This window comes from Rhincodon typus, chromosome 4, assembly GCF_021869965.1.
Source record: "Rhincodon typus isolate 14 chromosome 4, sRhiTyp1.1, whole genome shotgun sequence".
NCBI lineage: Eukaryota > Metazoa > Chordata > Chondrichthyes > Orectolobiformes > Rhincodontidae > Rhincodon > Rhincodon typus.
The window spans coordinates 99,840,665-99,856,669 of record NC_063335.1 but is presented as its reverse complement, the minus strand read 5'-3'; positions in this window follow the sequence as shown (position 1 = coordinate 99,856,669).

Below are 16,005 nucleotides of genomic sequence, written 5' to 3'. Positions count from 1 at the left end.
TCATCCAGCTCTACACCTTGTTATCTCAGATTCTCCAGCATCTGCGGTTCCTACTATCTCTAAATTAATCTAGTCCCATTTGCTAGCATTTGGCTCATCTCCCTCTAAACCCTTTCTATTCATATACCCATCCAGATGCCTTTTAAATGTTGTAATTGTACCAGCCTGCACCACTTCCTCTGGCAGCTCGTTCCATATATGCACCACCCTCTGCTTGAAAAGGTTGCTCTTTAGGTCCCTCTTAAATCTTTCAGCTCCCACCTTAAACCTATACCCTCTAGTTTTGGATCCCCGCACCGCAGGGAAAAGACCTTGCCTATTCACCCTATCCATGCCCCTCATGATTTTATAAACCTTTATAAGGTCACCGCTTCGTCTCCGATGGTCCAGGAAAGATAGCCTCAGCCTATTCAGTCTCTCCCTGTAGCTCAAACCCTCCACCCTGGCAACATCCTTGTAAATCTTTTCTGAACCCTTTCTAGCTTCCTCTAATTTTTAGTGATAACTGTTAAGGTAAATAAGACAGAATCCCCTGAAGTCTCCAACTCCAATGCAGAGTTGAAGACTATTTCAGGGGGTTCCAGACAACAGGCAACTGATCATCAGAGGTTTAAAATTCCTGGCAAATTTCCATATAGTCACTGCATCGGAAATTCTAAGATTACTCCATGATCATTTTTCAGGTTATATTTGTTCTGCAGCTAACTGCACACTTGTGATCAGGGCGAATGTAATTTAGGTATTGCAATAATTGAGAACTTTTCAATAAAAATAAAATAAATAATTGCAACAGCATATGTTTAGTCTGTAAACTGCTCATTAAAGTGTTCCAAAGTGAATCAGCGAGATTTTAGATGTAAAAGCATGAAATACTCTAAAAGATAAGTAAAGATTTTGATAATGAGGTGAATTTTATTTGTATTTATTTATATTCGAGATCAGGAGTGTAGTAGAGAAGTAGAGCTGTTGAACACAATTACTAGACATGGGCCTAGATCTCTGAAGCCATGGTCTTGAATGGTCTATCAAAAGAAAAGTCAAAAATCACACAACACCAGGTTATGTCCCGACAAGTTTATTTCAAAACACAAGCTTTCCGAGCTCAGCTCTTTCCTCAGGTGTAGTGTTAGAGAGCAGGTATGAGACACAGAGTTGCAAGCAGAAAGTTAACAACCCTAAAACTGGCCACCTCTTGTTAAATCTTTAATCAGTTAGGAAGGAGACTACTGGTTAAAATGTAAAATCTACATTCCTTTCAAGACATTGTCCCGAGATAATTAAAGGTTTTATCAATGTACACAAGAGGTGACATTTCAGGTCAGACAATGGACTTCAGGTGTGAGGTCTTACTTAGAATCTGTCTATGTTTTAAACTGAGGTCGGTTTTTTTTGAGCAAAACAGAATGTATCTTAATTCATGTGTGTCTGTGTCTGTATACATGTATCCATGTCTGTGTGAGAGAAGGAGAGAGTGTATCCTTGTTTGAGTATGTGTGTGTGTGTGTGTGTGTATCTGTATGCGTGAGTGTGTGTGTAGGAGAGTATAGTGTGGTGGGGTCACCTGTATGTGCGAAATGAACTCAAGATCATGAATGAGGCCGTCCTCATCGGTACGGAGTTTGGCTATCAGCCTCTGCTCGGCGACTTTGTGTTGTTGTGTATCCCGATGTCTGCCTAAGATCAAAGGCTGAATGTCCTTGAACCCTGAAGTGTTCTCCCACTGGGAGGGAACATGCCTGTCTGGTGATCGTTGCGTGGTGTCCATTGATCTGTTGTCGTCCAGTACTTCCCCAGAGTTGGGAAACTAGACCCTGTTCTCCGCAGCCTTCACATTATCGACGACGATAAGTACGTCACCACAATCTTACCTACGCCTCCACTTCTCGCCTTCAAACAACCGCCGAACCTTAAACAGGCCATTGTTCACAGAAAATTACTTGTATTTCAGGACAACATTGACCACAAAACCATACAACCCTGCCATGGCAACTTCCGCAAGACATGTCAGATCGTCGACATGGACACTACCGTCACACGTGGGAACACCACCCACCGCATGCACAGCAGATACTCATGTGACTCGACCAACATTGTGTATCTCATATGCTGCAGGCAAGGGTGCCCTGAGGCATGGTATATTGGCAAGACCATGCAGATGCTACGACAACAGATGAATGGACAATGCTCAATGATCACCAGACAGGGATGTACCCTTCCAGTAGGAGGACACTTCAGGGGTCAAGGACATTCAGCCTCCAATCTTAGGGTGAGCATCCTCCAAGGCAGACTTCGGGATACACAACAACGCAGAGTTGCTGAGCAGAGGGTGATAGCCAAGCTCCATACCCATGAGGGCGGCCTCAACCGGGATCTTGGGTTCAAGTCGCACATACAGGAGACCCCACCACACTATGTATTCCCACACATACACTCACACACTCTCACACAACTACACTACCACACACACACACACACACACACACGAGCGCACAGGCACATACATGGACACACGCGCACATACATGGATACAGACACAAACATGAATTATTTCATCCAAAATGTTTTTGTAGTTGCAGATACGTTCTGTTTCGCTGAAATAAAAACCTGACCCAACTTTAAAACATAGACAGATGCTTTAAAATCCATTGTATGACCTGAGATGTCACCTCTCGTATAAACTGATAAAGCCTTTAATTATCTCGGGACAATGTCTTGAAAGGTAACTAGATTTTGCATTCTAATCAGTAGTCTCCTTCCTAACTGATTAAAGATTCAACAGGAGGCGGCCAGTGTTAGGATTGTTACCTTTATGCTTATAAATTCTGTGTCATATACCTTCCCTCCCACACTACGCCTGAGGAAGGAGCTGAGCTTTGAAGCTTGCAGTTTCTGATAAATCTGTTGGACTATTACCTGGTGTTATGTGTTTTCTGACCTTGTCTACCCCAGCCCAACATTGGCATCTCCACATCAAAAGAAAGGTGAGGGAGGTGGTTGATGTCAAGGTGGGTTATGATGCACAAAGTCAGTGGAATAGAGATTTTGGGAAAGCATTGTTGGACTGGAAGAAATGACAGCGCTGAGGCCATTGACAAAAGTGATTGAATTAGAAGGATGGGAAATTTAAATTCGAGGCATTCAAGGAATGTGTCAGGAAGAGTGCTAGGAATTTGTGAGAGAAGCATTGTGCAAGAGTGGCTAAGGACAGTAAGTTTCATTTGATCTGTAGTTAGCAGATGTTCTGCGTTTGGTTTGGTTTGATTCAATTTGATTTGATTTGTTCTTGCCAAATGTACCTAGATAGAGTGAAAGGTTTTGTTTTGTGTGCGGTATAGGCGGATCATGCTGTACAAAATACATTTGGGTAATAGAGCAGAGAGAATAATACAATGTCACAGCTGCAGAGAAGGCGCACAGAGAAAATTAGGATACTCATACTTCAAGGCAACAAAGTCCTGAATAAAAGTTTTGTGATAGGCTGAATCAAGATAGGCCCAAGTAATGTCATGGATTTTAAAATGCTCAGTCGCTGTCACAGAGAAGATATTGTAATGATCCATGTGCTTTTGGAAAAAAAATTGTTTCTTGTTGGATGAGCATTGTGGCTTCCTTCTTTTGTTAACTGCCTGAGTGTTTGGATTACCAAACAAAATAATAATAAAAACATTACTGATCTCCAAAAAGATAATAACAATATCAATTGGAAAACTCAATTCAAGGTCATTGCTGAAATAAAGGATTTCTTTTTAATTTACCAAGCTAAAGAGAGACTCTTCAAATAACAAGAGACACTTTGCAAGGATTTTTCTGCTAAATTTCTATTAGATCATTGGCACAACAGCTAATTAGTACACAAGTAAAGGGGGATCCACTGTGTCTGTGTAATTCATCTGGTCCAGGGAATTTCATTTGTTATTTGTTTTCAGCCATCCACTGTGGCACTGAAACTAATTGTTCACATTACAGTTATGATTGCGCAAAGATCAGAAGTTGCTTTATTACTATTGTGGTGCAGCAGCAGTTGCAAACTCCTTTTTGTTTTCCTACAGACAATTCATGGGAGAGGCTCAAAAGGTACGAAGCTGCATTTTAATTTCATTATTGTGAGTCATGAATGTTAAACATGTCTGAAAATTAGAGGGCTCATGAGAAAATTGTAAACAATGGGAATCTGAAATTAATCATGAGTAGTACAATTAAAGTTGCAATCACTTTGGAGAAATCTTGGTAGATGTTTGGGAGGAAGTGGCTAAGCAATTCTTGATTAGGACAGAGACTGAATCATCTTTCAGGAAGCAACAGTAAAAACAAAGTGCGGGGAGTCAACTTTATTTAAAGCTAATACAAAACTTTGGAGAGTCAATGGGGTTGTGGTGATGTCACCAGACTGTTAATCTGGATTTGAAAAGATAGCCTAATGGTATAACTACTGTCAACTATCATAAAAGCTCGTCTGGTTGCCTTAATGTCCTTCAGGGAGAGAAATCTGCAGTCCTTGCCTGACCTGGCCTACATGTGACTCCAGAGCCATAGCAATGTGATTAACACTTAATTGACCTTAAGGATGGACAATAAATGCTGGCCTAGCCAGTAAAGCCCACATACCTTAAGTGATGATTTTTAAATGCAGGAAGATTTACTGGTACTTCCAGAATATATATTGCTTAAATTAGCAATGGTACCAACACTGGCCTAAGAACATTCATTGACATTTGCTTGATATCTTCAAACTCATTGACCTATCGAGGAAAAGTATTAGCAGGCTGAGTTTCAAGGTGGTAAACTGTGTCATGAATGCTCTTTCTATCCCTAACAAAGTCTTCAAATGCAGGCTTCTATTCCCAATTTCCTAGTCCATTGGTTTACTCTGGATATCAATAACCCAAAGCAATTCTAACAATGGAATATACTCAATATCCTTCATTAAAGTAAACTACATTACAAAAAGTACTATAAAAATCATACCCAGACGCAATCACATAGACTTGTCAGACCAAAAGTGATCAGTCTGCTCCATCCTAACTTCCAGACACTGATCTGACAACGTCCAGCCGACTATGCTCTAAAGCAAGCTTTTTGTAATCCACTTTCTTTTCCATAAAGACAAGCTGCGCATTCAAACTTGATTGATGCTGTTCAAAGTCCAGACAATAATTTGGTTGACCACTGGCAAACATCATAAGTATGTCATCTATCATGGTTAATTTGATTATTTGCTCATTAAGATTTGCTGTGTCTCTCTGGAAAGAGGCTTATCTTTTGGGCTAAATAAACTTTGACCTCGGATCACTGTTCAGGCTGCTCATATGAGCTCTAACATGCAGCTTTTATGATACTCACGTAGCACAATTTTATTCAACCACACTTTGTCTGCTGATAAATGGACCACATTGCCACATCTGAATTACTGCGTCTGTTTTGAACAAAACTCCACCTTTTCTAGAATAACTCTGACAGTTAGTCTATTATTACTAAGTTACAACATTTAATATAAACAGACAAACAAATGAAAACAGTAAAATACAGAAAAAAGATAAAAACCAGTGACCTTTCTAATCATTAGGTCCTCACCAGGCTTCATATGTTTCTTTCTACCTGAGATTAAGGTTTACCAGTGCATTATTTCATTCTCCACTGAAGTAATTATATAGGGCCAAAGTGAAAAGTCCATATTCCCTATCTGGGGAGGAGGAAATTGATGTTATGGAAACTTATTTTCCAGTTCCCATTGACTATTTACTAAGAGAGAGTTTTTGTATATTGGATATAAATAGGACCAGAAACAAAAACACAAGTTGCTGGTAAAGCTCAGCAGGTCTGGCAGCATCTGTGAAGTGAAATTAAAGTTAAAGTTTTGGGTCCAGAAATAGGACCAGGCCCAAATTTGATGTTCTTCAATGTTAAAAGAGGTCAAATGGTCTCATTGCCCAAAGCTTTGTGATCCTCTGCTGGCAGCAGCTAGCATTCAGTCAGTGACAGGTGAACTGTATCTCAAGATCAAGTGCAGCAGGGGACTGTGGTGCAACATTAAAATAACTCAGGGTCAAACATGAAAGACAGATCTCTGAAGTACTAGGGAGTGTTCGATGCTGCACTGCAACATGGTTCAGTGCCTTTGGGAGACAAAGGGAGAAAACTGAAGGAGGTAGAACCCCAATATTGATGAAAAAAATCTTCTAATAAGAATGTCTGATGCAGAATTGAAATGGCAAGTGCCAGAATTACTGTGATTCATTTTGACTTCATGCAATGACAAGCCATGAGTAATGAAAGGTAATGAGGCTTTTTGTTATAAAAACTTAAAAAAACTGCAGAGTTCCAGGCATGTGGTAAACTGTAATAAAGTTACTTTCTAGTGCAAGGCTTTCATGGGAAAACTGTTTCTATTCTAATCAAAAACCAATAAACTATGCTGAAAATAATGTTCCGTGCGGAAAAGACTTGGTCTATAAATCCTTGGCTTTAAGCTTCAGGTAAGAATCAACACTTTTGAAATTTAGTGAGTGCAATCCTTCAATATTTTGTTCTCAGGAACATCATCAGTTTTAAAAACTTCATCTTTGTTAGTTCAGTCCTCAGTTGCCAAGAGGCTAGACTCTAGAAGTCCCTCCCTAAAGCTTAATCTCTCCACCTCAATTATTTCTTTTAAACATTGATTATTCTCTCTCTCATATAGAATAATTATTGTTTTCCATTTACTTTGGCATTTCTTGCAAATTATCTTGACGAGTGCAAGACAAGAAAGCTCTGACAAAACAGGCATTTCTTTTTTAGCAAAACAATGTTCATGCTTCAAAGGTACTAAAGTAAAATAATGTGAATGATGGAGATTTGAAGGAAAACAAAAGAAAATGCTAATAAAACTCAGCTGGTCAGACAGTATCTTTAGAGGGAGGCAAAATGAACCTTTTAGGGCAATTACCCTTTTATTGGAACTGAAAAGAAATAGAAATGTAAGATTTTCTTTGAACAAGTAGAAGGATGAATGGAGCAGAAACAACAAAAGATAAGGTCTGTAGTGAATGCCAGGGGAGATTATATAGCAAAAGCATTTATGATATAGTCAAAAAGAACAGTTATAGTTATAGTGGAGAAATGTTTGTGTACAAATGTGGCATCGATTGCTTAAAAATAATCTGAATGTACAATGTATGGATAAGAAGAGAAACAAGAGAAAGAATGACCCAGCAAAACAAAACAAAACAGCATAGACAACATGAGGCAGAAGTTATGATCTAATGTTTTTGAACTAAATTTGAGTCCCCCAGACTGTCTGCTGCAACATGAAATCTTACAGACATCTCTCTCCAAGCCTTTCTTCCAGTTATTAAATTCTTCATATAATTTTTTCAAAATATCAAAGTAGTTTTCAACAACATAAAACCTATGACTTTTCCATCCCTGTTAGTTCTGAATAAGAGTCACGCTGGTCTCTAAAACGTTGATGCTGTTTCTATCTCCGCAGATGCTGCCAGGCCTTTAGCGTTTCTCCACATTTTACCATGTTTGTTTTGATTTCCCAGCATCCACCGGATGTTGCAATTTTTTAAAATGGATGTTCGGGTCTCTGAGCAATCGAGGCTCATCAGACAATAAGTTAAGTAAAAAGAAATAAAGAACTGCAGATGTTGGAAGTCAGAAACAAATACAGAAATTGCTGGTAAAACTCAGCAGGTCTAGCAGCATCTGTGGAGAGAAAACAGAGTTAACACTTTGGGTCCATTGATCCTTCTTCAGAACAAAGTAGTTAATTTTGATTGGAGTATTCATCCTCTTAGATTCAAAGAACAATCGTCTAAAAGCTATGTCTGTTCCTCATAATATTAGACGCTGTATTGTGACAGTACCCTTAACATTCATTTGATTAAGAGTGGTGTTTTGCCTACGCTACACAGTTCTCTGTAGTTTGATTTTAACTAAGTGTTGATCTCAGGGAGTTTCATGAGGGTCTTCTCTCTGTGAGCTCTAGCAAGTTATCTCATGTAATTCCCCGCTGCTCACTCATTCTGTCTGAACCACACATCTACAGTACGACTCTCTCTCTATCTTGCACTTGCCAGTAATGGAGGTACTTGCCATTGCTGGGATTTTTGCTATCAGTATCATATTTAAAACCAGCAAAGAACCAGACCAGTCACTGCCAGCCACTAATAGCCCAACATTTGACACAGAGTGGGAGGAAAATGAAATGAAAAAGATAAGCTTTTAAGGGCACTTCATCACATTAAACCTCTTCTGAAGAAGGTTCACTGGACCTGGAATGTCTTTCTTTCCACTGAGGCTCCCAGACCTGCTGAGTTTCTCCAGCAATTTCTATTTTTGCCACTCAACTTTCATGCCATGCTATGTTTGTACCCTCTCTAAGATATATTTCTATCTTTCTCTAACACTCAGCATAACATTACATATCATCATTTATCAGGAATGACTGTAGCCCACTTCCCCTGACCAACTTGGAAGGGCAGCCTCATATTGATGAATGACCAAATTCCTGACTGATCCCAATGAAATTCCTAATTGGTTACACTGGGCCTGTAAGGCTAACCGTGGCCCACTTCCCACATTCAAACAATATTACTGAACCTCCGACCCTGACCACCCCATGTGCTTGACTGACCATATCCAAGCCTCTGGCCTGATATCAAATGATGCTCTTGACTTACTGTCCTTACATCCCCTGTCTAATGCATCTAACTTGATTCACAACCATTCTACATAGACTTTAAGGCACAACCATTTGGTTGAAACAAATTTGGTTGTTTGACACATAAGCTGCTGGTACATATTGCAAGTGTGACATTAACATGTCCGCCACTTGACTGATCATTGTTGCAATCATGACAGGCTACCTGGATTTCTGTCTGAATCAAGAGGCAAGGTTAGACAGAAGTACACTGTGTGAGCTATAAATTTTGAATGATTCGACAATGGTAAGGCAAGGCAAGGAAAGGCATGGTTGAGATGCTGTAAGCATACAAACAGACACAGAGTGAGCCAATGCAATGAGAGAAAGCGAATAACTCTGAGATACACCTTGTGCTAATCCATGAAAGGTTGATTGTCATTGAATGCGAGTGGCCTTACAACAGTTTTGCAGTATAAGAGGTTGATATACTCCAAAGTACAGCATTGATATGGATAGCTATATTCCAAATCAGTGGGAGATGTGCAATGATAATGTGGAGAGTTTGGTACATATTCAATGTCAAACCACATGGTTGGAATGTGGGTGGCATAAGTCCTGAATTGTTGGGTACTGCTGGCCAAGATGGTGGCCCAAAGGAGCAAACATTGAGCTACTGCCACAAGGCTCTCACTCTGGCTTTCACGTTGGTAACTGTCATATTCTGGTTTGCCTCCAGTGTGTGGGTGGTCAGCCAAATTCTTATCTCCTAATTCAAAACTTGGGAACAACATCAGACTTTTTTCTTGATGTTGAGAATCACACTTTTTTTTTCAATTGTGATTTTTTTTTCTGTTGCTCACATAATTCAAGGGCTGGGAATGTCAGCCCATTACTGTCATCCATAGACATTTGCTCAGTGTCAAGTTTGAAATTAGTTGGAAGACTATTAGACAGTATGATGTGTGCCAAGTCTGCTTCAGATGATTCACCTCTTCCCATGATGAAAGTTTAATTTATATCTTTGAAAGATAGTATGTCATCATATAATGATATACGTTTGACTGAAAGTGTGTTTTGATAGTCAACATTTTCTTACAAAGATGCTTCCTATAAGGTGTTACCCTCTTTGTGCAAGTTAGCATTATTAATTCTGTGGTTCAATGGTTCTAGCACATTCTCTGGAAATGTCCCACTTCCATACAAAAGTTAGTGCGATAAATCTGGACGTTGCTTCCAATTATATTTTTTAAAATCCATAACATGTCTTTGCTTTTCTTAAATATCTGCCATTTTTCCTCAACTGTATTTGCTACTAAAACCCCTTTCCCAATTCACTTCAGCCAGCTCTGCCCTCATTCCTTTGTAATTACACTTATTTAAGCTTCATACGTTTGTTCCAACTCAAGTTACTCCCTCCCAAGCTGAAAGCTAAATGTTACCATGTTATGTTCATTGTTTCCAAGGGGATTTTTTTTGCTCTGACAATATTCACTAAGCCTGCCTTATCATTCAACATCAGATCAAAAATTGTATGATCCCTTGGTGGATCCACCACATATTTTTCTTGGAAACTGTAGGAACATAGTTGGTTGTTAACAAGCCAGTAGATATTTGTCTCAATTAAAAGCTTGTACCAACTTCTCCACTTGCAGGAGGAAGGACAAAACCATAAGACACATCAGAGAGACATGACCTACCATTTTACACCCAAGTCACAGTCTGTCCAGAACTGAAACAATATTACCATTCCTCCACTATTGCCACAAGAACAACCTGGAATCTGGAACTACATTGTGGACATGAATACAGCACTTAGATTACAGGACTGACTAGAGGAAATCAAATGGTGCCCTTACGAATGATGCTCACATCCTGTGAAGAAGCAAATAAAATGTCAACAAAACTAAAAGGAGTCTCGTATTTTTAAGGTAGCAAACAAGGACAAATCCAATTCATGTACTCATTCACATCTGTCTCAACCAATCAAGCTATCCAGGCTTATATGTATATATCTAAAAACATGACCCAACAAAAATAGAGATAACAAGGTGTAGAGCTGGATGAACACAGCAGGCCAAGCAGCATCAGAGGAGCAGGAAGGCTGACGTTTCGGGCCTAGACCAACCCAACAAAAATAGTCTGTTTGGTCCTTTTAATTCATCACTTGGCACTGAAGACCTCCAATCCCAAGAAGAACAATGAGCTTAATTCTGTAACATGCTGACAAACTGGCTCATGCTTTGAAATTTTGACTTTCAGTTTGATTATACTGTCATATGAGTGTAATTATATTGTGATCTTCAGCTCCAACAATAAATGCAATGAACTCCAGGACTGCTTTAACTCAAAGATTGAGGCCACAATCAAGAGGGCTACCATCATCCCAGTGCTAAAGAAAAATCATGCAACTTGCCTTAATGACTATTGTCTGGTCGCTCTGACCTCCACGATTATGAAGTGCTTCAACTGGTTAGTCTTAGGACACATCAACTCCAGCCTCCCAAATTTCCTTAGTCCTTTGCAATTTGCCTACCAGTGCAACAGATCCACAGCAGGCACCATGCCCCTGGCCCTACACTCACTCATTCCTGGAATATCTTGATAACAAGTATTCTTACATCAGGCTCCTATTTATTGGCTTTAGCTCCGCCTTCAACACCCTGATTCCAAACAAACTCATCTCTAAACTCCGAGACCTAAGTCTCGGTTCCCCCCTCTGTAACTGGATAGTCGACTACCTGACCCATAGACTGCAATCCGTTAGAATAGGTGACAACACCTCCTCCACCATAATCCTCAACACCAGTGCCCCGCAAGGTTGCATACTAGCCCACTACTATACTCATTATACACACATCACTATGTGACCAAATTCCACTCAAACTCCATTTACAAGTTTGCTGACGATTGTAGGGTGGATCGCAAACAATAATGAGACAGAGTACAGGAAAGAGATTGAGTGTAAATGAAGGAGTTGATCGTTGCCCCTGTCTGCATCAATGGTGCTGAGGTGGAGTTGGTTGAGACCATCAAGTCCCTGGGAGTGATGATCACCAACAATCCATTCTGGTCTTCCCACGTTGATGCTACAGTCAAGAAAGCACAACAACGTCTCTACTTCCTCAGGCTGCTAAGGAAATTCGGCATTTCCATAAGGACTCTTACCAATTTATGTAGATGCACCATGGAAAGCATTCTATCTGGATGCACCAAGCATGGTTAGGCAACTGCTCTTCCTAAGAGCACAAGAAACTACAGTGAGTTGTGAATACAGCCCAGCCTTCCATCCATTGACTCCATCTATATTTCTTGCTGCCTCGCAAAAGCAACGAACATAATTAAAGACCCCTCCCACACTGGTTTTACCCTCTTCCACCCTCTTCCATCAGGCAGGAGATATGAAAGTTTGTATATACACACAAATAGATTCAAGGACACTTTCTTCCCCACTTTATCAGACTTCTGAGTGGACCTCTCAAATTTTAAATCTAATGTTTATCTTGTTCTCAGTGCACCTTCTCTGCAGCATAACTTTGTATTCTTCAATCTGTTTGATTACCCTTTGTATGGTATGATCTGCCTGGGTTGCATGCAAAACAAATCTTTTCACTGTACCTAGGTACATGTGTCAATAATAAGTCAATTCAAATCAAATCAAACCAGCTATTTTCTCTCATCTCCTGACACGGGTCAAACATTAACTGAAGAATCCCCCATCCTTAGCCCACAGAATGCATGATTCGCAAATTTCTGTCACTATTTTCCCTACTGGCCTCTCCAAGCCCATTTTGTCTATTAGACCTATATCTTGCTTTCTCAATTCTATCTCCAGTAAACTGCTGACCAATTTCCCTTCCAAATCTATATGTTCGATGATATTGTCAATGGTTCTCTATTTAGGTCTCAGTCCTCTCTCCATTGAATCTCTTATCATCACCATCTATTCAAACTACCAAAGGGTTACTATTAACCAGAACCTGAACTGGACTGGTCTATAAATGTTGTGGCTACAAGAGCTGGATAGAGGGTAGGAATTATGTGGTGACTAACTCACCTCCAGTCTTCTCACTGTAGCCCACTATCCCAAAGACACAAATCAGTAGTATGATGGAATATTCTCCATTTGCCTCATTGAATAAAACTCCAACAGCTCTCAAGAAACTCAATATGATCAAGGACAAAGCGTCTTGCTTGATTGGGGCTCATCCACCACATTTAACATTCACTCCCTCCATCGTTGATGTGTAGGCGTAGCAGTGTAGACCATCTATAATATATACCACAGATTCTCACAAAGGATCCTTCGACAGCATCTTCTGAAAATGCCATCTCTACCATCTTGAAGAACAAGGTGAATGGAAACACCACCATCTGAAATTAACGCCCCAGAGCATGTGGTGTTCTGGTTTGTGATAAGTAATTTGCTGATTTTTAGGCGGTTTGAATCACCCCCAGATCCTTGGTTCTGACACTGGACTTATTTAGGGAATGTGAAATGAAGAAGACAGTAGACAGGTGTTTCAGGGACAAAAGAATCTCCGCGTTTATTTAAATACAAAAGGTAAGTATAATAGAAGAAATAAAGGCAAATGTAATAAGCAGTGAAATTGACAAATCAACTTTACAGAGGACAATACTTAAGTACACTATTAACTTAAACACAGGTTAAATACTATTAGAAGCTAAACAGTAGTTTTAATCACAGAAACTTTAATCAGGCTTCCTACCCTTGGAGTTCCCTGCACTGTCACCACCCGCCTTCCCTTCCGTGCCAGCTCTGTTGGATACTTAGGGGTCTCGGGAGTTTAAGCTCACCAGTGGGAGAAGAACACGATTTTGAAGTATAGCTGGCTGTTCCCGCTTGCCGTACCCAGTGCCTCAATGAAGACTTTGTATGGTGTAGGCCTTCAGTCTGGGTTGAGTCTGCCGATGCGGTAGGACATGTTTTGGATTTATCAGGTGAGTACTTGGTCTTCCTTAGTCTGTGATAGTTTTTTTGGGCCAGTTTTCCCCTCAGAATGTGTCTGAAGCCTTGTGATGTCAGTCGGGCCGGTGGTTTTCGGACATTGTCGGTTATTTGGTCTGCAGGTTGTGATCAGTTGCTGTTGGTTCCCCTGGTACGGAACACACCTGTGTAAGATAGCTCTTTCGAACCCCTCTCTGGGGGTAGCTGTGGGGCTAGCTCTCTCAGGTGAGATCAGGGCCTGCAGTTTTACTGATTGTGGGCCTCTTACCTTCACACCAAATCTGCACTTGCTGTTGTGTTACTGGTATTCCCTTTGAGGTCAATTGGCTTCCTGAGTTAAGAGTATGTGTGAAAGTATTTTGATTGAAGTTGAATGCCCGATACTTGTGTGAATGAATATTGATTGAAGTTGAATGTCTGGTATCTGTAGAGGTCCAATTCAGTCTGTGTTGGGTGTGTTAGGCCTGGTTGATTTTTCTTTTAGAGTCAAGCTGTGAATTGGATTTTCAGGCTGAACAATGCTTCCAGGCAGCTTTCTCTCTGTCTGTGTATTTTTCCTAGAGCATTGCCCAGCTGCTTTTTCACTTTTAAAAGTTTTGAAAAATCCAGTGTTTTGGTCCAGTATTTTAAATGATCGGGGTTTTTGCTCAATCCTACAAGCGCACATCCTCCTTACTTGGAAATATATTGCCATTCCTTCGCTGACACTGGATCAAAATCAGCACGGACATTGCCCCAAAACACTGAGAACTGCAGCAGTTTAAGGGGACAATTCATCAACACTTTCTCCAGGATAATTAGGGATGAGCAATAAATGCTGGCCTAGCTAGTGACACACAAACACCTATGAAAAAAAAACAAAAGAAAACACCCAATGACATCAGCACTCTTGCAAATTACTGACTCTTCTCCAACATTCTTTTCTCTTCAAAGACTTTGAGTGTGTTGTTGTCTTCCAAATTTGTTTCCATCTTTCTTGAAGGTCCATGTATGAGTCTCTCCAATTAGGTTTCTCCTATTGCCACAGTATGGAAATAGAGTCATAGAGTCAAACATCCTGATGAATCTTTTCTGAACCCTCTCCAATTTAATAACTTTCTTCCTGTAGCAGGGCGACCAAAATTGTACACAGAACTCCAAAAGCATCATTCCAACTCCTATACGCAATGGTCTGAGCAATGAAGGAAAGTATGCTAAATGCCTTCTTAATCACCCTGTCTACCTGTACGCAAATTTCAAAGAACTATGTACCTGAACTCCTAGGTCTCTCTGTTCAACAACACTACCCAAGGCTGTATCATGAACTGAGCAAGTACTTGTTTGTTTTACCAAAATGTTATGCCTTGCATTTATTCAAATTAAACTCTAACTGCCACTCCTCAGCCCATTGGCCCATTCAATCAAGATTCCTTTGTAATCTTAGATAACCAGTTCTAAAAAAAAAGTCATAAAAGACATCCAACATGACTATGGCAAAGATGAACTATTCTTCCTCAACCTGTCAGTTGCACTTGACATGACTGAGCACACCATCCTCTACCTACGCCTCTCTTTTGTTGTCCATCTGGATGTGGTTGCACAAGCCTAGCTCCTTTCTGATCTATTCAATTGTATTTGGGGATCAATTATAATTGCTTCACATCACAGTCCTGCAAAGTGACATTTGTTGTTTCTGAAGGCTCTACCTGTTGTCCCTCCTATCTACCACTTACATGCTGCTCCTCAAGAACTCTTCTGAAAGTCTTCATGTGCACACTGTGATCATTCAGTGGGTGGCTACATTATCAGACTACTTCGATATCCAGGACAGAGTGAGGAGAAATTTTGTCCAATTAAATGTTGGGAAGAATGAAACACTTGTCTTTGGACCTGTTCCAAACTCCGTTTCTAGGCTCCCAGCACTATTTCCCTGCCCGGATACTGTCTGGGATTAAACCAATATGTTCATAATCCCGGCTTCCTGGTTGACATTGAAATGAACTTTTGATGATAATTGTGCAATCACCAAGACTCTCTTCTCCATCTCAAAAACATTGTTCAAATTTGTCCAGCCTCAACTCATCTGCTGCTGAAATCTCATTCATGCATTTCTTACTTCTAGAGTCAAATATTCCATCGCGTTCCTGGCTGGCCTACAGTAATTCCACCCTATGTAAACTTGAGGTTATTTAAAACTCTACCAACAACTTATGCACATGCATACACCTTGTGTTCACTGAGCTTCCACTGACTCTCTATCAAGCAGAGTTTAGATTTTATAATTCTCATAATGATTTTCAAAATATCTCTGTGGCCTACCCCTCCATTTTTCTGAAATCTCCAGCACCACCACTATCACCAATCCGCTGGGATGCTGAATGTGTTCAGTTAATTCTGCTTTTTGTTAATTTATTCATGAGATGAGGACATTGCT